Source organism: Larus michahellis, chromosome 7 (genome assembly GCF_964199755.1).
Source record: "Larus michahellis chromosome 7, bLarMic1.1, whole genome shotgun sequence".
In the NCBI taxonomy this organism is placed as follows: Eukaryota; Metazoa; Chordata; class Aves; order Charadriiformes; family Laridae; genus Larus; species Larus michahellis.
This window is the reverse complement of record NC_133902.1, coordinates 1268534-1292138: the sequence shown is the minus strand read 5'-3', so window position 1 is coordinate 1292138 and position 23605 is coordinate 1268534. Positions and strand designations below refer to the sequence as shown.

Here is a 23605-nt window from a genome sequence, read left to right as displayed (position 1 = left end):
AGGAAATGCTTAAGAACATGTATTGCTTAGGGAAGAACTGCTGGGTGGGATCGGTGCTTTGCTCACCCAGTGCTTTGGGTGGGCTTCATATGAATTAAAGAGGTTTTCCAGTCACAGCTCAGGAACCGAGATGGTGGTACGTGGTCTTACACAGAGAAACAGCAGGTCAGGGAGGAGGTGGAGCCAGCAGGTTGCTGCACAGTATGTCCTGCAAGCCCATGGGTTCAGAACGAGTTGCACAGCTGGGAGAGGTAAGAGTCACCTCCTTTTTTCAGGCAATTACTCTGCACTCCTCTGTCCCATCCAGAGGAGGCTCACTGTAGAAGCACTGAGCCCAAGTACCTGCTGGCAGCCTGGTGCTTGGGAACCAAGTTTTATTCCTGACTGTCATCACACAGACACATTAACCCTGCCTTGCTGCTTCTCCCCAAAAGGGGGCCAACAACTCCTCATCCTGATGCTGGGAAGACTGAGCCATCACCAAGTGTCTCACTGGTCCTGTCTGCTTGCAGATCTCACTCACTTGTACCAGTGCTTGCACCAAGTGCCACGCTGCCATCTTCCACTGCTCAAGCTCACAACTTTCATAAATCAACTGTGGCATTTTCATCTCCTGCAATGCTTAACTGGGACAGACGCCAGCATATACATTGCTGGAGCATTGCTTGGTGAAGAGTATACAGAGCCATAACACCAACCAAAAGGTTTCGAGTGGTAATTAATCAGCTACAATAATAAATAATACATATACTTTCAAGTGTTTGCTCATTTCCTGAATGTCTGCCATAAATATCTAACCAGTAAAGCATGCTTTGAACAGTGACACTTGTATTTTTCCCCTTCTGAGCTAACTCTGTGCTATTTACTTAAAATAGAAAATTCAGTAGGAGAAAGACAGGCTGAAAGGTAACAGGATTTTGGAAGTATTTTGAGCACTCAAACCTGCTCTCAACAACAAATACTTAATACAAGTGTTTAATCTTTTTTTCAATCTTACCTTATTTTATAGACACATTTTATACACCTGTTTTAATCCTTTCTGCCAGCCAGGCTGCTGGTCAACAGCCTCCATCAGCGCGGATCACATCACTCCTGCCAGGGCAGAGCTTGGGCATGCAGCCTCATGGAAACCAGCACCAAGATAAAAGCCTGGCCTCGAAAATACAGCCCAAAGCAGCCGTCACTGAAATACCTTTTAATGTAGATGGTTTCAAGAGCCTGAACTAAAAATTCCAAGTGCGTGTTAAAAAAATATATCAGTGAAAATCTCCCCCCAAAAGGGAAAATGGAGTTGTCAAAACAGCTGGAATGCTTTCCACAGCTTTTGGCATTTGCTAAAGAAGGGGCTGGAAAAGGTCAATGTCATTTGGCTCTTTGCAAGGCTTAAGTGAGCTTCAGCCCTTTAGGTGGGGGCCGGCCAGTCTGACGGGGGTTAATTTACAATGCTGAGCCCTGGCGCCCAGCGAGACACCCCAGCGTAGGGAAGCTCCTCAGGTGACACCGGTCTCATGCTAGCCTCTGCACCACATTGAGTCTCTTCTCTACCGCAGCAAGGGGACACTCAGCCGCAATCATCCATGACATCAGGGCTGAACAGGCTTTTAAGCTACATATTTAGAAGGAAGGTGCAAAAAACCTACCTTAATATTCCAATGGGTACCTAATCCCTTAAACTCTCCTGGAGAGGTGCTTTTCATTTCCAAAGAAAAGTGAGTTAATGTTCTTGCCAGCGCTGTTAATCAGAGCAGCAAAGCCTCTTTTCATCACGCAGGGCCCAGGTGACTGTTTCCAAGGGATTAGCTGTTACCACATTTAGTTCAGTAAAGGGTTTATCTCAGCCATGTTCACAAAGGCCGACTATGAAGACATTTGCCCTGCCGAATTCCCACAGGCTGACACCTCAAGCAGCCGTGGGGCTCAGAGTGCACCCAGGGAAGGCATGAAATGGTAATTGCTAGGAATAGGGAGTTTTTCACCTGTCTCCAGCACAAGAAGCCAGGGCAAGAGACAGCTCTTTTTGAGGGATCTGGCCACCACCAGCTGCCAGTGGACTGGGCTCTCCAGACAGGAGAAAGGTGAGGGAGCCGGGGGCAGGAGAGGGAAGATTTTCAAAGGCCACCCTGGGCAGGCACCGAGTCTTTTGGCAATCTGCTAATGGTCACTGCGGCTGCCATCAGGGACATCTGGTTGCCAAACCCATGAAACACATATTCCAGGGAGCCTCTGAAAATTGCATGGGGTGAAACCATTGGAGTTTTGCCACCAACTTTAATCTAGAGTTCAGCCAGACTCTGCTAAACGCTGCAAGCCTGAGCGGTGCTAAAGGAGGTCTGCAGCCACCCTGAAGGTTTCAAAGGAGACAGCCAGTTAGGCATCCAGGCTCTTCTCAAACCAGTGCAAGCTTCCAGCTGATAAAAAACAATCATGTTTTAAAAATTTAGATTTTGTGTACTGCTGTTCCCTCCTGCACTGATCAAGCATTTTGATTCCTAACTCACTGCCAGCTCCATCCTCTTGAGCAACAGCTCAGGTCTTCATCAGTGCCAAGGACAAACACTGAAGCTTTGGGACTGCTTCTGAAACTCTTCAGCAGACCAGAGGGAAATTCATATTTTCCCCTCTTGCTCATCGAGAAAGCAGGCTTGGGTGGGACTGGAAAGACTTATAAAGCCCTGGGCACCCAAGGATAAGAAATTCCACTCTGATGCTGCCTCCCCTGCTGCCCCCAGCCTTGCAGGGGGCTCTGCTGGCATCTCGCACCAGCTGGCTGAGTGCTCACTGCCTGCATCGTGCCAACACGGCTGCCTGTGGCCCTGGAGAGAGCTTTTATAATAGGAGTGTCAAGTGGCTGAACAAAGAAGTATCAGGAAAGAGGGCTAGAAGGAGAATGCCTGAAGATACCAGCGAGCGGGACATCACTGGGCATTTAGAAGAATGACAAAGGCAGTTTTTGCAAATGGAAGGGGGAAATAAAGGAGAAATAAGACTGAAGATTGAAAACAATTTCCTAGTGTTTGGCATGCTCTAAAATTAGTGCCGTAATGGATCTCATCAGCCAGCATTTATTTTCCATTCTAAAGACAAGAATTCAAATAAGCAAGCTGCAACCAGAGAAGCCCTTGCTTAGCTGAACAGCCAGCCTCTAATACAGGCAGCAACGCAAACCCAGCTATTCCATTCCTGATGTCTCTTGCTCGGGATTTTTGTGAGTGACAACTCAAGTTGGAGACTCGTTTTGCTTGACGATGTTACAACCCCACCAGACAGAGCGCCTGGAGCAGGGAGAGCTAGGCTGCCCATGGCAGAGCTGCTCCAGAGGTTTCCTGCGTTCACACAAGACAACTGAGGGAATCCCAAAAGCAGCAAGTTACAAACCACGCTTTGGGAAACCCCTGCGGCTAATCATCCTGATGGATCTCACTCCTTCTGTCCCCAAGGAGCAAGCCCTGCTCACCTGACTCATGCCTGGGCAGGGAGACACCAGTGGCTCCACTGTCTTGCTGTGACCACATAGGGCCAGCTCTCGCCTGGCTGGCTCTAACCCACTCCATCCCCAAAGCCCCTCACATGGATCACCAGACCCCAGGCGGATGAGCTGGTACACATCAGCATCCCACCTGCCGCTGTGCTGATCCGCACACCTTGAAGACTTGGCACACACAAAGGTTACGTGGCTTTTAATTGAAAAAGCAAGAAGCAAATCACTACAGGCTTTATCTTGCAACTCTCATAGTTATACTCCCTCTTTCAGCACATACCAGGTAAAGGTGCCTAACACACCACAAGGCTGCAGAGCGCCAGGGACACGCAGCACTGCCTGGGTGGCTCTGGAAAGGCTACCGAGCTCAGCTGGGAGCCGCAATGGGAGCACTGATGTGACACAAAGTTTCAGAACAAGTCCCTGTTGGCAGATGAGAACTGGCAGCATCACTCTGTTATGAGGTGTCAGAGATATTTCAGGCAGCCAGATATTCCCATGCAGAAACCCAGAAAAAGTCACCTCCTCACTCCCCCAGCTGCCTCTCTTTGCATTATTGCTAACGTGGATGTGACTCACTAGAGTTGGGTTTAATATAAACTCCTGAAACAGATTGTTTGGCTGTTATGTAAATCCAGTAAATGTTAAAATACTAGAATAAATCAGTCAAGCAGTTACTGTAGCCAGTTCTCCAGAGACATAAAAGAGAATTTTATTTTATTTTTTAAAGGGAGAGGTGGCAAGAGATGGGGGGGAAATAATAAAATAAATCACAACAGCCTTTCAGCAGAGGGAGAGCTGTGCCAGTGGATTATTGCTCTGCACAAGTGAAGTTATGCAGCATCACCTGCACAAAACACAAGCTCCGTGTCAGCAGGGGTGCCTCCTTACCATGCCGCATGAAACAACGGTGCAACCTTAGGGAAGGTCAGTGTGATAGTACTGATGCTGAGGTCAGGACTTCAGGCATACCACACTTTGAAATAAAACAAACCCAAAACCGGGCATGAGGGTGCTACTTCCCATCCTGACACTGGGAGGGAGGTTCTGCTTTAGGAGCTGCCCCTCTCCCGCGGAGCAGAGGGCATCTGCCACCCAGAGAAAAGCCTCCTGCTCACAGTGACGTCAGCAAGCAGGCACAGGAGCAGATTTTAAGATTTGCAAACACAAGTGTTTTTACCAGAAACCTGACTCCACTATTTTAAACAGTCTACAGGCCAAAGAATTAGTCAGAAAAATTATCTGGCAAATAATCTGCAACAATAAGCAAACCCAGAGCATACCACCATCTGCTCACAGATACCTCCTAGGACAGAAATAAGGAATCTTCAAATTAAAGTCTTCACTTTGTATTTAATTATTGATAACCAAGACATCATATTCAAAGTGCTCCTATACCTACATTAGCAACAGAAAAGGAAGCAGGTAGAAATTAGGACCCCAAATCTTAATTGTAATATAAAGCATCTTAGTTGAGCTGCCACTTGAATGGCCACGTGGCTCAACCCAAGCACCTGCTCAGCTTCGGAAGCTGCCCCAAGTGTCACATTCCCCATCACACTAAAGAGCAGCCGGAGCCTGTGGGTATGAGAGCCTCTCCAGGATTAGCACATCATTGGGCACATCTGGGCATGCACATCTGGGCAGCAGACAGTGACCCACCTGGCCTGTGCACTGGCAGAGCACAAGTTCCACCTCTAACTGCCCCAGAGATGAGACTGTAGAGCAACATAGTCAGAGCATTGAAATGAAGCGGAAGAGATATCTGAGCTCTGTTTAATTAAATATAGTCTGGGAAAGTCTCTGCTTTTGTTAAACACTGCCTCAAAAGAACAGAGCTGAGTAATCCACCAATGGGGAAAAACATACTCTTTAGCTACAAGGTGTTATTATTACAGGCTTAATATCAAAATGGCTTGTTCAGCTTATAATATTAGACTGAAGCAAATGCTCCCAGCCTTGGCAAGACTCAGAGGTACTACAGATCTACATTACACACCTACATGTGTGCTCAAGGTTCATATGGAGAGGAGTCTCCTGTCTGGAGAGGCAAGGCATTGATTTACACCAGGTTTCCATGGCACGGCAAAAACTGGTTAAACAGATTATAGAGGAGCATGCATGTTGCAATGGGCACCAACAGGGACAGAAGCCAGCATGGCAGCATTGACTGGGGCCAGCAGCATTACAGATGGGTGGCTGCAGGAACTCCAGGCATGGCTGACAAGCACAGGCCACCAGGGAACTGTTCCTTAAGTGTCCCGAATACTGAGGGCACCTTGACCAGCACCATATATTCAATACTGAACTTACACCCTGCTTAACCTTGGGCTACTGCCTCCTTGCTTTCCCCTTCTGCAAAAGAGGTGATCACACATAAACACTTAGGTAAAAGGCGTTGGAGCAGTGGGTTAAGCAGTATCACTGCTCCTGAGTCTGCCCTTGGGGAATCCAACCCACAACAAGCAGCCGCTGATTGCCCCATGCCATTGCAGCATCACTGCCACCAGCACCCGCTCGCCTCCCTGCAGGTGCGGCTGGCCCCAGGCTGACTCCCATCTCAGACACCCAAGACATTGCAAATAATAATTGTAACAATCTGAGACTTCCAAGAAACCATGACATTTAAGGGTCTTTTTGAGCATTCAGTGAAGAAGAATCTCTCGCTTCTCAAGTTGAAAAACAAACCCTTTCTATGTCTTTTATTTGCTAATTAAATGCATTCATTGTATTCAGATCTCATTTTTTGTGCATAATGTTTTGCCCATCTGTTTGATTAAAAAAAGAACCCAACCACCCAGCTTCATTAAGCTAATTAGATGCATTCAGCCATTGGTTAATATTCTGAAGTACTTTACAATTATTCTCCCCAGTTATTAAATCTCCTCTGAGGATTTTATTTTCTGTGCTACACTCTTTATTAGCCAGCACCCAAGCCAAACTGCATTTGCCCACTCCTTACCCACATGCAAACATCCCACCAACTCCTGCAGTGCTTCGTGCCTGGATCTGATACTGTTCAGTTCACCCTGACCTCAAAACACAGCATCTTCCTCCCTCTGCAATAGGGGCTCAACACTGCCTGCCCAGTGACTGCTGGAGGACGATGAAATGTTGAAAAGAGCACAACAAATTGTGTTTCCTGGGGAGCCGTGTCCAGCTGAAGACTGTAGGGGTTTCTCTGTTCCATATTTACTCCCCATATGGACTTTTTAAAGGGAAGAATGGTCTTGGAAAGGCTTGGGACCACAGTCCAAGATGGACCATCCTAGAGGATGAAAACTAACACCTACTGAACCAGTGTAGCTCCAGCATGGCTGTGTGGCATCACGCAAGTTAGCCTTGCTGGTAGTCCTGTGCAGGTTTCTAACATGTCCTCTTAGGCTTCAGGTTTCTGTAGTAAGCTGTGGTCAGGCAAGCTGCCTGCATCCTGGACCTCCAGCACGCCAGTCTCCCCAAGCTCTCTGCTCCATTGCAGAGAGCATGGAGCAGCCCTGAGAGTCAGTCTCCCAGCATCGCTGCCCCACTGCTCCTCCAAAATGACCCAAGCTTTGACCGGTACTCCCCCCCAGCAGCCCAGCCCCTCAGAAAGAGTCACAGGACAAGGATCCAGCAGGACCAAGCATTGTATGCAGTCAAAGGGAAAGAATGGCACTAGAAGGACGGCAGGAAAGAGACTGAAGATGAGAGAAGCAGCACTAAGTCACCATGTCCTGGGGAAAAGCAGAACTAATGACTGGAGCCCCTCACCATAACATCTTCCACCTCTACCCAGCCATCCCTTTCCATGAAAACTTGTAGCAATACAACTTTGAAGCCTTAACACTGTGAGACACTTGAGTCCAGGAAGACAAAGACTCCAGAAGCTGATGGGTGGCAGGGTGGGAGACAGGACCAACAGAGATACACAGCAGATGTCTGGCTTATCTTTTACACAGGGTCTGGTTTCAGAAGGAAATCAGGTTTAAAAAAAAAAATAATGGAATACACTTTTTTCCCCCCCAGCAAGCTTTGATTTACATGGTTCTAGTCCCACCCCCTGGCCCCAGCTGACACCAAGACCTCCCATCTTGAGAAGGATCTGCAAGAGATAATGATGAAACTCTGCACTCACGTGCATTATGACTGCTCTTCCTTCCTGAACCAGCACGAAGTTTGAGATGTAGCTCAAGAGCTTCTAGAAAACAAGTCAGCAGATCATTTACAGGAAAAGCCAGATATCCACCTTGCCCTCATTTCCATTTCCAACGAGAGCCAGTAGTGGATGCTTGGGGGGTGCTGGTGCAGAAATTAAGAGCTTAAAAATAGTAATGATAATAAGGAAAAATTTAGAGTTTTGTCCTCCTGACAGCACCTCCCAGCTCCAAGCAGTCACTCGGGAGCCCTGAGAGCGCATCTCTGAATTTGTCTACCACCATTTTGAAGCTATTTATTTTTTCAGCCTCCACAACACTATAGGGAATTGAGCTCTGCAATGTGACAGCACTGCACCAAAAGCACTACTTGCGTCATACTGCCAGCCACACAGGGAAATTCAGGTATCCCCCAACACCCATCTCAGATGGTATTAGAGAGGATAAGCCACACACACACGCATTCACTGCCCCATGGTAGACGCTGACACAGGGTCAGCACAAAGCCAACACAAGCATTTGGTACAGTGTAACAGAACAATAAGGAGGGTAAGTGAAGAAACTGTCCTCTTCTATTTGCTTCTGTAATCCCAGCCCAACCTCTATTATTTGGATTTAGAGAAAACAGACAGTATTCATTCTCTTGCTATAAAAGGTGGTTGCACTTGCAAGAAATCACTTGGTGGTAATTTAACTGAAGGAGGAAGAAATTTAGAGGTTGATGCAGCTGTGATTCGACATGGGCTGACCCAGGGCCTGAGGAGAACCTTAACGATATTTCCTTCAGGCCAGCCTGTTCTCTTTGGTTCACACTGTAATTAGCTTTCCCTTTTTGACATCCAGGCAGAGAGCCTAGACCAGCACTTGAAAATTCGGCCAGGTTATTATAACTTTTCAATAGCCCAGCAACTGCACCAATTAATAGAGCGCTCACTGCCCCACTGTGCTTAATGCTGCAAGGCGCACTGGAAGGCAAGCTTTGGCTCAAAGAGTTTATAATCAAAGCAGGCATCAAACTGAGAGCTTAAGAAGTTATCCCCAAAAGGCCAGTGCATTTAAGTAGGTGCTGAACTCCCTTGAAAGTCTAGCCCCAACTGGCACCTGCACAAACAAGCCTACATGTCTGTTTAGGGAGTAGCAGCAAGGAAAACCCTACCAAGTGACACAGGGCTATCATTTGAGGTGTGATTTTTCAAAACCACATGATGAACAGGGTGACCCAGGCAATCTGTGCCAAAGCTGATATCAGCAGTAGCAGCCCCACAGCATTATGTGAACTATGGATTTCCATCCTCCAGTGAAACCACCAACCCTCACCCAAGAAATCCCTTCAATGGTTTCTTCTTGGAATTGGCCAACGTACCAGCCAACCCAGAGGACAGGAGAAAGATGCTACTGCCTGGGAGAGACTTGCAGCAGCATACAAATGCACGGCAGAAGGGAAACCTACCCTTCAATCTGCTCCCCTCACTCCCAAGCTTCCTTTTTGTTTCCCTTAAGATGATGTCTGCAGCTAAATGAACACATTACAGCAGAAATTTTGTTCTTAATTTGCCCCTTGGGTGTTTCGCTGACCCTACTGAGAGCTATATTTAAATGTGCAATTTCCTGACTAGGCTCATTTGCAGTCCCTTCCCCCCTGGCTGCCTGTACAAGTCTGGCCCAGAATCCAATTAGCTACTACCACCCTTTAAATCAAAGGAATTAAAAAACTCAAACAAGAAAAATAAAATTAAGAATTTTAATTACATCATTCTTATTATATGTCTAAATACTTACAATTCCCATGCTCTCTGGGAGGTAGGCATGAAAGGCTAGAAAAGCGACAAGTTCCCAAGCAGACAGAATTGTAGCCAGAACAAACGGTTTGACAGGAAAGAGACTGTGCCCACCCTAGTCAGAGTGTGTTTGGTTTAATGCACTGCAGAGCCGGATGCAGGACCTGCCTGGCACCAGGGGAAGGAGCAGCTGCTCCCCAGTATCCCAGAGGTATGGCAAGCCCAACAGCTTCCAGCTTCATGCACGAAGGAGCAGCTGCAGCACATCTGGTTTTAATGTGAGGAACCTCTTTTCATCAAGACCACCACCCCCCCCACACACATCATGGTTGCAGTTTTCAGAGGAGTCCAAAGCGAAGAGACCCAAAGCCCACAGGCACTTTAGGCATCCCTTCTACTAGGATCACAGCTTGTGGCAGTTCCTGTATGGAGAATGGGACAGGGACAAAGAGCAGCAAGACTGTGCTTTACATTTGGTCAGAGACAGCCATCTCCCACAAACAAGCCCAAAAGCACTTGGCTCTGTTTCTAAATAAGCAAGCCAGCAACTAGAGATCTGGTTTGCTTCTGGGATTTGGTAGTGTCACACTTACTTCTTTACCAGTTTCAGCTGGCCACATGACAGCCACTACACTCCCAACAGCCCCAGCTTTGCACAGCAACAAGGCAAGGAGGATGCAGATTCTCAAGGCCATATAGCCCAGGTCTTTACTATGGCATAGGGGTATTTCACTCCTTTCCCTGTTATATGCTTTAAGGCTCCAGCTTTTGCAGGTCAGGTTCCCAGCTGAGTGTTGCTGTGGCTGTTCAGACTTAAAACAGTGACCTCGGAGCATCTTCAGAGTCCCATTTGGGTAGGCTCCTCCACACCCCCTCCTGCTCAGCAGACTGTGCTCCAGCTCTTGGCTTCCTGCCTGCCTCCAGAAGCTGCTCAGCTGATCCCCACGAAGCCTTTGGTGAATCTCTACAGGACTGTTCAGCCAGAGGATAGGCTATGCAGGGCAGGCAGAGCCAGGCCCTGTGAGGTTGGAAGCCATCAGGAGATTAGACATGCCATGTACCTCAGAGCTGGCTGACTGAGCACCTCAGTCTGGACATCAGACTTCCCACTGTCAGCACTGCTCAGCTTGGGAGACACCAGGGCTGCAGAAGGGTTCAGAAGAGGTCAAGGACTCTGGAATAGCCAAACTGCTGCTGGAAGTGATGGTGCTTCTCAATGTCAGCAGTAAAGAGGCTGGGATGACTTTGCTACAATACATTAACTGTCCAGGCACAAGCAAGCTGCCTTCAGCTGCTGGCAGGAGCTCAGTCCATCCTGAACAGTGCAGTTACCTGTACCTGCTCCTGAAAAAAAACACAGGGGCTTTGCTTTGCTCAGGCCTCCCACCCCTCAGGAACCAGACCTGCCACCAAATCAGGGGACTGCAGAAATCCCACAGGGGAACCAAAAAATTCTTTTATGAGAGTGTTAGGCAGCTCAGCCTCCTGAGGAGTGGAGTAGGAAAGGGCTTAGTATGAGTCACAGGCTTCTTGTCAAGGAAGTAAAACAAGAACTGCAGAGGCACTGAGTGATCCACAGGTCATGCAGTGGAACAGACAGCTTCAAGGAGACTCAATTCAGTACACCTGCATGGTGGGACAGGGGTTCTCTACAGGAGGAAGCACTGCCAAAATAAATATATTAAAGCACAATGATGAAATAGCTTTCTTCATTGACTCCCCAGTCCCACACTCTTCGTTTAGTGAGAAACAGATACACATGGACAGAGTTGTCAGACACTTTTGCAGAAAGCCGTCAGGTAGGAAGAGCAAATTCCCCAGGAGATGAACAACTCTGAGCCATCTTCCTCTTATTTTGCATGCAGCTACCCTGACAACTTGCAAAGACACTGTGCAGAGCTCCCTAACATGCTAGAAGCCAGTTTGATGGTGAAGTGTCAGCACATTTCTAGGTTAATAAAAGCTGGGGCATGGGAAGAGAGAGTGACGGAAGGAGACTGATTATCTTAGACAAAGACTGGAATGATTTTACAGCAGGAGAATGTTTCAGGACAAGAAAATATTTATTCATACCTAAAGAACATGGAATATTAAAGACTCTGGAAGGTTTCCCTTCCTCCACAAGATCTTAGTGGAATGCGACTTTCAGCACTTTGCAATAACCACAACACACTCTCAATGAACCCAGGTGGTTTTTTATCAAGCTCACAGCAAAATCTCAAAAATACCTTGGCATTGCATCCATGCCATTAGCAGGAGGCTGGTGCACCCACTGCAAGTAGCAAGCAAGGGTGAGCAGCAAGGGCCAGGGAACTCTCTGGGAATGAGGGGAGGGGGCTTCCCCAGGGAGCTGGGCAGGCACTGAACCAAAGGCAGCCCAGCAAGACTACTCTGGAGTCAAATCAGAGACACCACTTCAGCGAACAAAAAGCCCTCCTGCCTGGCACTCCCAGAACATCTGCAGTCCTTTGACTTGGAGGCTGGAGGCTTATGATCCATTGCTGTGGCATTTCAGACACAATTATCACCTGTGCCAGATACTGTACAGGGAAGACACTGGTCCCTGCTGTGAAGTTTTTGTTCGTAACACGAGAAACAATAAGGCAAGCAGACAGATGTTTGGAATAACATGGGAAGAGCCTTACTGGTTTTGCTCATTCATTTGTTTGGTGGCTGGGAGCATGTGCCACAGAAGAACTGATGCCCACAGGTGGGGCATAATCTTATATTGCCCTTTTGCATCTGTGATAATCATTCTGGCTGCCAGACAGATACAGTGACATTTTGGGTGGAGCACAGCCACTTTTTGGCTCCTTGGAAACAGCAAACTCTGAAAACTAACAAAAAATCCATCCTGCAGTCTGACTTCCATCAATGTATCTGGCATTAAGGAATGGACTCCCAGCAATTGCTGTGAGCTACTGTTGCTTCAAGGCAAGTTACAAGCACTGCTCACAGCAATACTGTATGAGAGGGGAAAATGCAGAATCCTGATCAGAGTATGGAGACCTGCTGGAAGAGATGCCTGATCTCTTAACACATAAGTGCACAGGAGTAGTGTTGCCTGAGTTGCCAGTTGAGCACACTGAAGTTCATGACCACTACTACAAGACAAAGATGGGCAAAGCCTACATCGCACCCTCGAATGGACTCGACTGACCTGACAGCACTGTAGAGGAAGCTAAAAGCCCTCTCAAGTTTGCATAAAACCCTTCCTTCTGCCTCTTTCCTCAGATGTTCACACTTTCTCAGCCTTTCCTCTGCCAGTGCTGTGCACATTAGAGAAGCTGAGCCAGAGGACCTTGTTCTCACTATTCCAACAAATTACACCCTGCACACACAGTAACCCTGTAAACCAGCCCTAAGGCAGAGGCACACGTTTCTGTTCCCCCTGCACTCAGCAAGGGTTGGCCTGACAAGCTGCACTCAGACATCTTCCACTTCTCCAGCCTCGTCTCTCAGCCTGGGGATAAGGTGCTGACACAGCAAGGAAAAAAAAGAAATATCATCTCAGGTCTGTTTTACACTGTGTCACAGAGCTGGGAGCCTCAGATATCATTAACCTTTGCCAGTCAAGCTACCTGACAGCTATAGAAGGGCCCATATGGACTTCAACATCAAAGCATCTCATCAGCAAGATGTCAGTGGACGAATCTTCTGTCCTCATACTGCCACTTGAGACAGGCACACCATTAGCACAAGCAGACACATTTGTTGGTTCCAGCACAAATAACATCACAGAACAGCACTACTCAGACAGCATTACCAGAAGCAGCTGTTAGGAAGTGCCAAAATTAAGACTTGACTTGTCTAGGTGGTTGGTTTATGCCTGTGGACTGTAATAACTTTTGTGTCACACGAACACTGCACCAGGTCCTGCTGCCTTTCAAGTATCTTGATTTCTTTGTCATAGGGCTACTGCCTTCTATATCACCAATATCCAAACCCAGTTCTCTCTCCTTCCCTCCCAGTTTTTCCACACTGATCTGTAACCATTCATAAAAGACAGGGAGAAAAGCTCTGAAGAAGCAGAAAACACTTTTCCAAGGCAGCACGTGACTGCCTTGAGGGACAAATCCATCCTTTTCTTTCATGTTACCATCAATCACTTTTCACATGTTGCAGCAAGGAAGCCTCCTTCCCCAATGGAGCTGTGATTCATCCTCAGATCACATCCATCCCAGGCTCCTAATAAGGAGGCAGCTCACACATCTTCCAGCTTCTTTTCCACAAACAGGCAAGGCCCCATGCACTGGGGTTGTATGAGGGGAAGGGAGGGTCTGGCAGCAGACACCCAGCATGAAGTAACAGCTACAGATCCTCCTCTAGCAGGGGTCCCTTTGAGCATCCCAATTTCTCTCTGAGAGCCCACATCAGAGCAGCAGATCAGACTAAGACCACCAGCTGCATCGTGCACGTGAGGAGGTCTGGAGGCAGGAGAAAAGCTCCAGGGATGCCTGCATGTTGCCAGTACCATGGTGAGGAAGCACAAAGGCAGGAGCTAGTTGAGAGTACTTTGACAGAGCTGGATGCAGCAGCAGAACAGCATGGGAGCTGGTAATTAGAGCCAGCCTCAGGTAAGTAGGCATGCATGCAGTACTCTGCAGAGCTGTGCTGGCACAGTTCTTCTCCTGCTGCTGCCTGATTCCTTCAGCTTTGTGTAGTGTAGATGTGACAGCCTGCAACTGTGGGTTTCATGAGGCTGTGCCCATGCTACTTGTATGTAAAAAAATCCTATTCTCACTAGCTCTTTTGTGGTTATAGAACTCACTTCTATACTATAGGATAGGAACCTGAACTACTGCCTAGAGTGGGAAGGGGGGAAGAAGAGAGACACCCATGCTAAAGTCTCACATGACTACAAGGGATCAACAGCAAAATAGCCTTTGAGTTAGTATGTATGCCATGCAAAAGCAGGGCAAAATGAAGACAAACTACAGGGTGGCTAGTCCAAGCTTTGCTGCATTCACAAGACTGCAAGATAAAATTGTGAATAATCTCTGCAACACAGGGACAGCTGAGAAATGCAAGTCACCAGGAGGAGGACAGCCACATCTGACTGCAGAGCACTGCTCCAATACAGTCAAACTGCCAAACGTAGGCACTGAAGTCCAGGTCACTAGAGTATGATGATCTCACACCTCTCAGTAGAGTTGATTCGCACCTTCATCACAGTCAAAAAATCCAACACTAACACATCCTCAGAAGGTGTTATTCTGCCTGGGCTTCCACAGCACATTTTTATTTCTCCCTTTCCCACCCCAGCTGAGCCCCTCATGTCTGCTCATAGTTTAGCACCCATGCTAAGCACTCAATGTTTGGGTCTATCTATGAATTGGAGCTCCAGGTTACCAAGGAAATCTGTAGCAGAATAAACAACTGAACGAGTCTTCCATGTGTTAATTTAACATCCGACATACCCTATCATCCTTCTCCAGTTCAAAGCCTTGTGGGTCTGTAGGACTTGCTCCTACTTAGCATGCTTAGAGTTCAACAGACATAGCAGAAATCCGTGTAAAGCGAGAACATCAGGGGCAAGAATTTTTTCCTCTAAAGTTGAAGAAAATGTTATCTGCACAGCTGTGCAGAGTCAGGAGTCTTGCCCTGCACAGCTTCCCCATGAGAACATCCTAACAGCCATCCAAAATGTGTCATTAATGCTTTCTCCTCACAAGGTCACACAATTATGGAACCACTTGGCTGAGAAAAGCAATCAGCACACCCCAGAAACATTTGTGGGTTATTGCACAGGAACTGCAGGTTTTGAGGAGCTGCTCTCTTCCTCCCACCTTGGCACACAGCTCTGTCTCATTTCTGCAGCAGAGACTCCCATCAAAACCCCAGGCCCCGCTGCCAGCTGAAAATGATGGGACATGGTCCTTCTCACTTACATTGGCATGAGCAAGTGGAAACTACTGGAGACAGAGACTGCAGAAGGTACCAAAAAAGGCAAGGCAATGAGTTTGTCTCCACCAACCTAAGAAGAGCAGTTGTCACTCAGCAGCAGTATCAGCAGAAAGTAAGGCTAGGCTTCCATGGCCTTCCTGCTTGTCTAAGACATGCACACGGCTGCTCTACAGAGAGTACAGCGTGGGAATAGGAGAAAGCGGGAGGATGCCTATATCTCAGAAAGACACATACTCAAGTGCTGCTCCAGCAGACAGTGGCACTTTACAGCCACACTGTTTACAGTCACACCAGAGTAATTAGAGCAGTCACTGTTAACTAGTTAACAACTCCACCATAAATTCTCTGAACAATACTGAAGAATTAATCACAACATTTCATAGCCTTCCGCAAATGCAGCCACCAATCTGCAGAAACACTGAAACCACCCCAGAGACAAACAGGCTAAATTAATCCCACATGGCTTCTGGAAAAAGAACTACAACTATTTCAGAGGTACTCACCCTAAAATAATGCCTGCCCGGGGCAGCAACCCAAAAGAAACAAGCCCTCAGCAAACCACACCTTTATCCACAAGGCATGACTCAGCACATGAGCTGGGTGCCATCAAGAAATAAAATAAAAGGGTTGATTTTCATCCAGGTTGACTCCCTAAACCAGCAGGTTTCTGGGACAAGAAGCTCCCAGCTGCCATGGGACAGCCCTCCCTTTCAGCTGCAAGCCTCAGCCCACTGAGAAGCTGTGTTCTCAAAAGGTTTTGACCTTTCAGGAGAACTTCCCCATCCAGGGACACCAGTACATGAAAGCAATAAAAAAAAAATTCTCCAATGTCATGTACTTGACATTTATGACAAATATTTATGCTTCTCCCTCTGTTTCTGTCCATATCACTTATGCCAAAAATAAAACTGAAGACTGCAATGGAACAGGAAAATGTTTCTGAAGAACTTAACCCAGTAGGAAAAGTGACAAACACATCCAGACTGCAAATTCTTAAGCAAGTTAGAACTGTAAGTTACACAGTGCTTGACTGCACCCCATCATTAATGATGAATTCATAAAATGACCGTATTTGTATAGGGTACAGGGAAAAAATATACTGGAAAGCAACACAGTAGCTGGAAACTAGGAAAACAGGAAAGGTTGAGTCAGATTTCCAGATGGATTTTTTTGATAGCCCTGATGTTTTATTTGGTGGTGGTGTGTGTGTGAGGGGAAGATGCTACACTTGCTAATTCACAGCAACCCTTGAAGTAAGGCACAAGCCTTTCCTAGGAACCCATGAGAGATCTCCCTGCTCCAACATATCTCTGGCTTCATCCCTTCTCCCTTGCACCTGTCACCAGGCGCCACTTCTCAGCCAGGCCCAGACCAAGGGCCCCCATCAATAGGGCAGCCAGCTCTGGACCTGAGGCACACTGCACTTGCTGGTACAGGCCTGACAGTGCCACCCAGGGCCTGAGCAGCACCATTTATTGACAATTCTGCAGCATCGTCCAGAAGAATCTCATCATCCTGGTCTGGTGCAGAAGTCCCTAGCTAAGCATGTGTTTCTGTGATGAAGGACTATCCTTAAAGGCACCACCTGTGGCTAACTGTACAAGCCCGAGAAACAGCTGAGTTTCTGAAGAGCTGGAAACATGCATGTATACTTACACCTCACCCACCACCACAAATCAGCAGCCACCTTCCCACACACCCATGAAGTCACTGCAGCTTCTTCCCACCATTATCTCTCAGATTAGTATCCTACCCCGGCTTATCAGTTATCAGGATTGCTTCTCTTTTAGGAGGTTTCAGACATTTTTCTCCAACCATGCTAAACTTAACCACTGTCTTAATTAAAAGAACATGCGTGACTATATGGCATTATTTGATATCATTCATGTCTCCACTGTACCCAATTCTTTATCTATCATAAACATCACTAACTAACCTTCAGATCTGTCATGAGGACTGCATTATGTCAACAATTGTTCTGTACACTTCAATCATCCCCACCGCTTTTACAGCCAGCTACCCACATTCATTTCTTCAACCACATATTTTCTGATGTGTTACCTCCCTATACATTAGATGCTTCCTTCTCAAAGCCAGTGACATCCTGGACCAAACAAAAAATAAAGGACTGAAGATCAGAGGAGAAGAGGCATTTGAAACCACAAGGAGAAAGATGTAAGAGGAAGAATTTTGATAAGGGTTACTATATAGCTAGTTTTCCCCAGATGCATCTGCTTTCCTAGCTTTCAAGGCACAAGCCAGTAACATTTTATCTCATACCAACTCTATAGTTGGCTTTGACCCTGGCAGTTCAGGCCTCACTTTTGGCCTCCTCACTGGCCCTCAGCAAAGGGGCAGGCTCAGCTTCCCCGCCATCACCAACTGCCAAACTTCAGCAGCAGTCACAGGACTGAGTAGCGGCATCTGCCAGAAGCTGTGCAGGAAGAAGCCTCTCCCTGCCCCAAGTTAGAGCAGGGTCAAAACCCACCCAGAAGAAATGTTTGCCCGCCCTCAGGTGTCAGGAGAGCTCCTACTACAGCCCAGTGCTGCCCAAAGTTGGGCTCTGCTGATGGCCTCACACAAACCATTTTCTCTCCCACTTTTTGCCTGCTTATGCTGCCTAACAGTGCATGCTCAGCATCCATACAGAGCCCTGGAGCCAAGTGTGATCTCCCACATAAGCAGAGCCTGCCTCCCCCTACACCCAGTGTTTGTCAGTGCTTTGAGCTGCTGAACAGGCTCATCCACACTCCACCTGCACTTTTAGGGCAGTAATGGGTATGCTCACTCCAGGCATCTTCCCAAGGCAGAGTAATTGCACATATTGATTTCAGATGTTATCAAACAAACTGCCTTTCACAACTCCAGCACACACAAAATCATCACACTGAGCTCCCCACCAACACACATCCCTTTCTCTCCACTAGCTTGGCATGCCCTGATTTGCACCAGATCTATCCTTTCTGTCCCCTCAGCCTGGAAGATAGGTCCTCTGGAGACCCAGATCACCCTGCTAATAGTCCACAGAAGCCATCCAGCACCCTCAGCCTTTTCCTGAAGCCTCTTAGAAAAGAAGTTTCTCCTTCCCCTGCTCCAGGGTAGCAATGACCCTATAAAGGCTCTTCTAAGGTCAGCACTGACACTTCACAGAAGACTTGGCTTTCAGATAGGACTGTTCTTTCCACAGCTCGAGAGGCTGGCACGAACGACTGGGTTAATACACCCTTCATTAACTTCAGGGAACAAATGCCATCAAGAAGAGATGCTGTACTCTGGCAAGCAGACCCTTGGCTGAAGTACAGAGTGACACATTCAGCATAGTGCCACCTCTTCAAACCCAGCCAAGGCATAAACCACATAAGCTCTTGTTGTGACCGCTACCTAAACAGTGCTTTTTCCTCTAGCAAAGAGAACACTGCTGTGCTGTCCTTCCAAATATCTCCTCTGCCACAGGCTGATGAGATTCCCACTGTGGCCACCCTAGAAAAGCCCATAAGGGAAGAGAAATCCCACAACCCCCTCCCAGCAAAAGCAAGCTGGGCCTTGAAAGTCTGGTTAGTGCAAGGACAATTAATTGTATCAGGCAGAGACATTTAGAGAGCTTAATGAACACCCTAATTAAGGGGCATAGGGCAGCAGCACAGGCTCTGAAGCCCATGGCAGACGTAAAGCACCAACAGGCTGTGTAAAGCCATGGGGGCACCTCACCACTCCCTGGGGCAACGCTGGGACAGAGGAGGTCCCCTTGCAGCTCAGGTTGGATGAGCAGCTCTGCCCACTGTCTCTGACCCAGGAGTTGTCCTGGGAGCAGATCCACCCACACATACCCCACTCCAAGCATGCCAGCTCCAACCCATAAGACATATCCCAAAAGCAAGGAGAAGAAATAAGCTGGAGACAGTTCCAGATTGAAGGCACTTCATGACAGTGAACACAGCTTGCCTCAAAAAAGAAAACTATCAGGACCCAGTGGCCCAGCACCTACTGTGACTTTTTAAAACCCAGCCTTCGTACCATATCGAACAATAACATGCCTGAACTCCTCGCTGGAATGATAAGAGGCTGGTGCTTACGCTCCTGGTTGCTAAGATCTGGCCTTCTCCAGGCAAAAGCCAAGGGGGCAAGCCCAGGAAAGCAATTTTTTGCTACGCCTGGAGATTAATCCTATTCATACCACGCACCACAGCCCAAGCATGGGGTGCAGCACAGCGAGCTGTGCCATGCACGGGGACATGTTGGAGCATGGCCCCAGCACGCTGGCTTTGGTTTTTCTCTTCAAGCAACTGAGATAACGGCTCGCCGCTTGCCTTATCCTGTTTCAAAAGCAACACTTCAAAGCCATCCCATGTCAAACACCAGAACAAATTGAAGCTGCCAGAGATGCCTCACAGGGAGAAAATTAACACATTAGGGGAAGTGTCACTGTAAGTTTAACTTGGGAATCACAGACTACTGTAAATAGAAAAGCAACAGTTTCCGATTAAACAAAGCCTTTTCGATTAAGTTACAACAGAATGGTAATCTGTTACAACTACAAGAGAATGGTAATTTTAGCTTCATCAGAGCAGCTGAAGAAAGCGATATCCCTGCAGGATCAGCAGTCTTCCATGTTCACAACATACAGGCCTTTGAAAGCTGCGGTTTATTCTCCCTCAGAGCCAAGGTAAGCAGCGAGAGGAAGATAAGCTCCTCTTCACGTCAGCCTGGCTGCAAGGTGTGTGCTCCGAGACACTGCCAGGGCAGGACAGCTCAGACCAAAGCACTGACCCCAGAGAAAATCCAAACTCTGAGGAGCTCGGGCAGATCCCCAACGGCAGCAAGGAGGATTAGGAAGCAGTAACAAACACGGAGCTCACCACACTTCTTACCTTGCCCCTCTCTCCCTCGAGAAACGGGAGAGAGATGACTAGTGTGATGGGTAAACCGCTCAAAATCCCTATTTTCAGAAGGATTTTTTTTCACTATTTATTTTTAGGCTTGGTAAAAGGAACAGCTCTGGAGCTGCGGCCGCCCGGTGCATCCCCAGCCCCGCTGCGGCGGCAGAGCGCGGCTCCCGCAGCCCGGGAAATGAGGCAGCTGCCCGAGCACGCCGGCCTGGAAGAGCCCTGACCCGGTGTACACCTCCGGAGCCGGGATCCCACCCGCCATGGCCCCTCCACAGCCAACGGGACGCTGCTCGCGGAACAACCCGCCCTCCGCGCTGCACCTGCCCCAGACCCGGGAGGAGCCGCCACCGCCCCGGGCACGGCTGAAGGCGGGCGACCCGGCCTAGGCGGTCCCTCAGCCAGGACGACCGGTCCCTCACGCCGCCCCGGAGCCCCGCGGCCGAGGGGACGGAGCGGAGCCGAACCGCGCCGCTGACGGGGCGCGCGCTTCCCCCCGCCGCCGCCTCGCGCTCACCTGCGCCCGCCGCCGCCCGGCTCCACAACGTGCCTCTGTTTGCAGCGCCCGGCCAAACTCCCCGGCTCGCGCCCTATCAGCGCGCGCCGCCCCCGCGCCGCCGCCCGCCCGCCCGCTCCCATTGGCCGCCGGCGGCCGCGCCTCCCCCGCGGGGGCGCGCGCGCGGGGCCGCGCCTCCCCCCCGCCCCTCCCGTGTCCGCGAGGGTGAGGCGGCGGCGGGGCCCCGCCGGGGGCGGTCCAGAAGGTTTGGGGGAAAAACGCCCCTTTTCGGGGGCGTTCATTGAGGGCTATTAGTCGTTTAGCGTAAATAAGTAAGTTTTAATTAGAGTGGATTACTGGGGGTTGTAATACGGTGTGATTTGTGCTGTTTGCCCAGCTTTACTTAGCGTGAGGGGCTAGATTTGCCGAAGCCTTTAGGCCGCAATGGAGTTATTTTTCTTCGTGAATTTCCTAGCGGCTGGTACAGTGCTGTTTAGTTTTTTAGTATATCACACTGATGTTTTTTGTAGTGTTTTTCCCAAATCTGGACTCTTGGGTTTTCCACGGTCTACCAGCGAGCGCAGGTGCACAAGGAGTGTAGAGCAAAAGATACGGAGGCTCCAACCCTTGGCTGAAATTGCAGATCAACACGATAAGAGCCTGCCTGCCTGGACACAGGAAAAAAGAATGCGTTTAGATGTTAGAAGACCCCTGACAAAAATTCACCGTTGGACTCAAAGACATGTGGCCAGCGTGTGAGGGGCGGGTGTGTGGATCGCAGCGGTATCGTTGCCCAGGGATTTCTTTGTTCAGGGTCCCTCTCTCGGGAGGCACCCAGCCTGGGCTCCTCTTGCTGATGTACCTTTCAATTAAATGAATTATTTTATAAAATCCAACACCTGAGACTCTTGCTGTAGCAAACTGAGGGTCGAGCCTGAAGAAGGAGGAAGCGCACCTGGGAGGCTATGTGTGTGCAACACCATGACTGGTGTGTGAATGCTCGGGCTTCTCCTTTAACAGCGTGTGGCCGTGCAGTGTCCACAGGCCAAAAAAAAATGGGGATTTTTGCCAATATAACCAGGCAAAGTGGTGCTTCCAGGGAGCAGAGGGTCTGCTGGGCTATTCCAGGCTGAGGGATGGGGTGTGAGGGACACAGTGCAGGGACAGACACCCTGATGGTGCAGGAACAGGCTGCTCCCTGGGTGATGGGCAGTCAGGCTGTGGATGCAGGGGGTTTTCCCCGTGCCCATGTTCTCCCCTGGCACCAAGGAGGTGGTGGTGAGAGCACACCTCCCAGGGCAGGGAGCCTTGTGCATTAAAGGTGCATTAAAAAGCATGGCCAGCAAGTCGAGGGAGGTCATCCTCCCACTCTGCTCTGCCCTGGTGAGGCCACATCTGGAGTACTGTGTCCAGTTCTGGGCCCCCCAGTTCAAGAAGGACAGGGAACTGCTGAGGTGAGTCCAGCGGAGGGTTACAAGGGTGATCAAGGGACTGGAGCACCTCTCTTGTGCAGAAAGGCTGAGAGCCCTGGGGCTGTTTAGCCTGGAGAAGACAAGACTGAGAGGGGATCTCATCAATGCTTATCTAAGGGGCGGGCATCAAGAGGATGGGGCCAGACTCTTTTCAGTGGTGCCCGGTGATGGGACAAGGGGCAATGTGCACAAGCTGGAACACAGGAAATTCTGTCTCAACATGAGGAAAAACTTCTTTACTTTCAGGGTGTCAGAGCCCTGGAACAGGCTGCCCAGAGAGGCTGTGGAGTCTCCTTCTCTGGCGATACTCAAAACCCACCTGGACACATTCCTGTCCAGCCTGCTCTGGGTGACCCTGCTCTGGCAGGGGGATTGGATGAGGTGATCTCCAAAAGTCCCTCCCAACCCCCACCATTCTGTGATTCTAAGATTAATAAGACAACATTGATCATATGCACAAGCATTTTCTGAACTCGTACCGCAGTGGGGAGAAACGCTGCTGCACATCAACTAATTCCACTGCCATCACTCAAGGAATTCCTACAAGGAAATGCCCTCAGTGGTTCATGACTCTTGTTTTGGCTTTTATTTTTTTCCCCGCTGTCTTTTACCTACTTGGCTCACGGTTGACCGTGCCCCTGGGTCGGGGGGTTCCCACTGCAGCCCCGCACCCAGCTGTGAAGGGTGTTTCCTGTGGGATTTGTGAGGATGTTGGCTTTGTGACAAGTGGTCTGCTGTGACCCCGCTCGCGGTCAGGGTCCCCACTGGGGGATCTTGGCTTTAGCTGGAGAGCAAGAGTTGGATTAAATCCACATCCTGACTCAACCCACTGCTGACTGCTGCTCCCTCCCGCTGTGACAACAAGCGGATAGAAATGGCTGTGCCTACTTCCAGTGGGTCTGAAATAATCCTCTGCTTTGGAAACAAATTAATTTCTTACCACGGGTTTCATATCTCAAAACAACTCAACATATTACTGCAGCTTGTGGTTTACTACCAACTTTGTTTCCCATACCAAAAAACCTTGCTCAAGAGCGGTATCAAAGTGTAATTAAGAGGCACCAATCATTAAAACAGCAAAGTCATCTTGTAAGCCTTGCGAATACCATGAACTTCTTCACTTAGTCATTCTGTGGGTATATGTCTTATAGTCAGACATACTCAACTGTAATTTACCGTGTGAATCTAAGTCTTAATGTTTCCTGCAGAAATGTGCTTTGTCACCCTGCTTGGTCATACGCAGCTGAGCAGCTCCCTAAGGATGAACAGGTTTATCCAGGGCTAAGGCTCTTTGACTTTCACCTAAAATATTTGTCAGTTCTGTTTTCCAATTTTCAGTCAAAAATATTTTGAACTGAAATGTTTTGAATATTGCTTGAAACATTTGAGACCTCACTTGCCTACTGTTAATCTTTAAATTGGCTAATCAAATAATGGATCCAATTATATGGCCACAAC

General features: G+C 48.6%; 1 protein-coding gene across 6 annotated transcripts in view; it reads right to left on the bottom strand.

The window, feature by feature from the left end:
- Nucleotides 1–20829, bottom strand: part of CAMKK1 (calcium/calmodulin dependent protein kinase kinase 1) — a 102350-nt gene extending 81521 nt beyond the window's left edge. For 2 of the 6 annotated variants that reach the window (XM_074593493.1, XM_074593494.1), the window contains exon 1: nt 20697–20829. The gene's annotated coding sequence lies outside the window, so the exon portion shown is untranslated. The remainder of the gene's footprint in view (nt 1–20696) is intronic. The other 4 variants (XM_074593492.1, XM_074593497.1, XM_074593495.1 and 1 more) reach the window with 4 other exon arrangements.
- Between the last annotated feature and the right edge of the window lie 2776 nt (nt 20830–23605).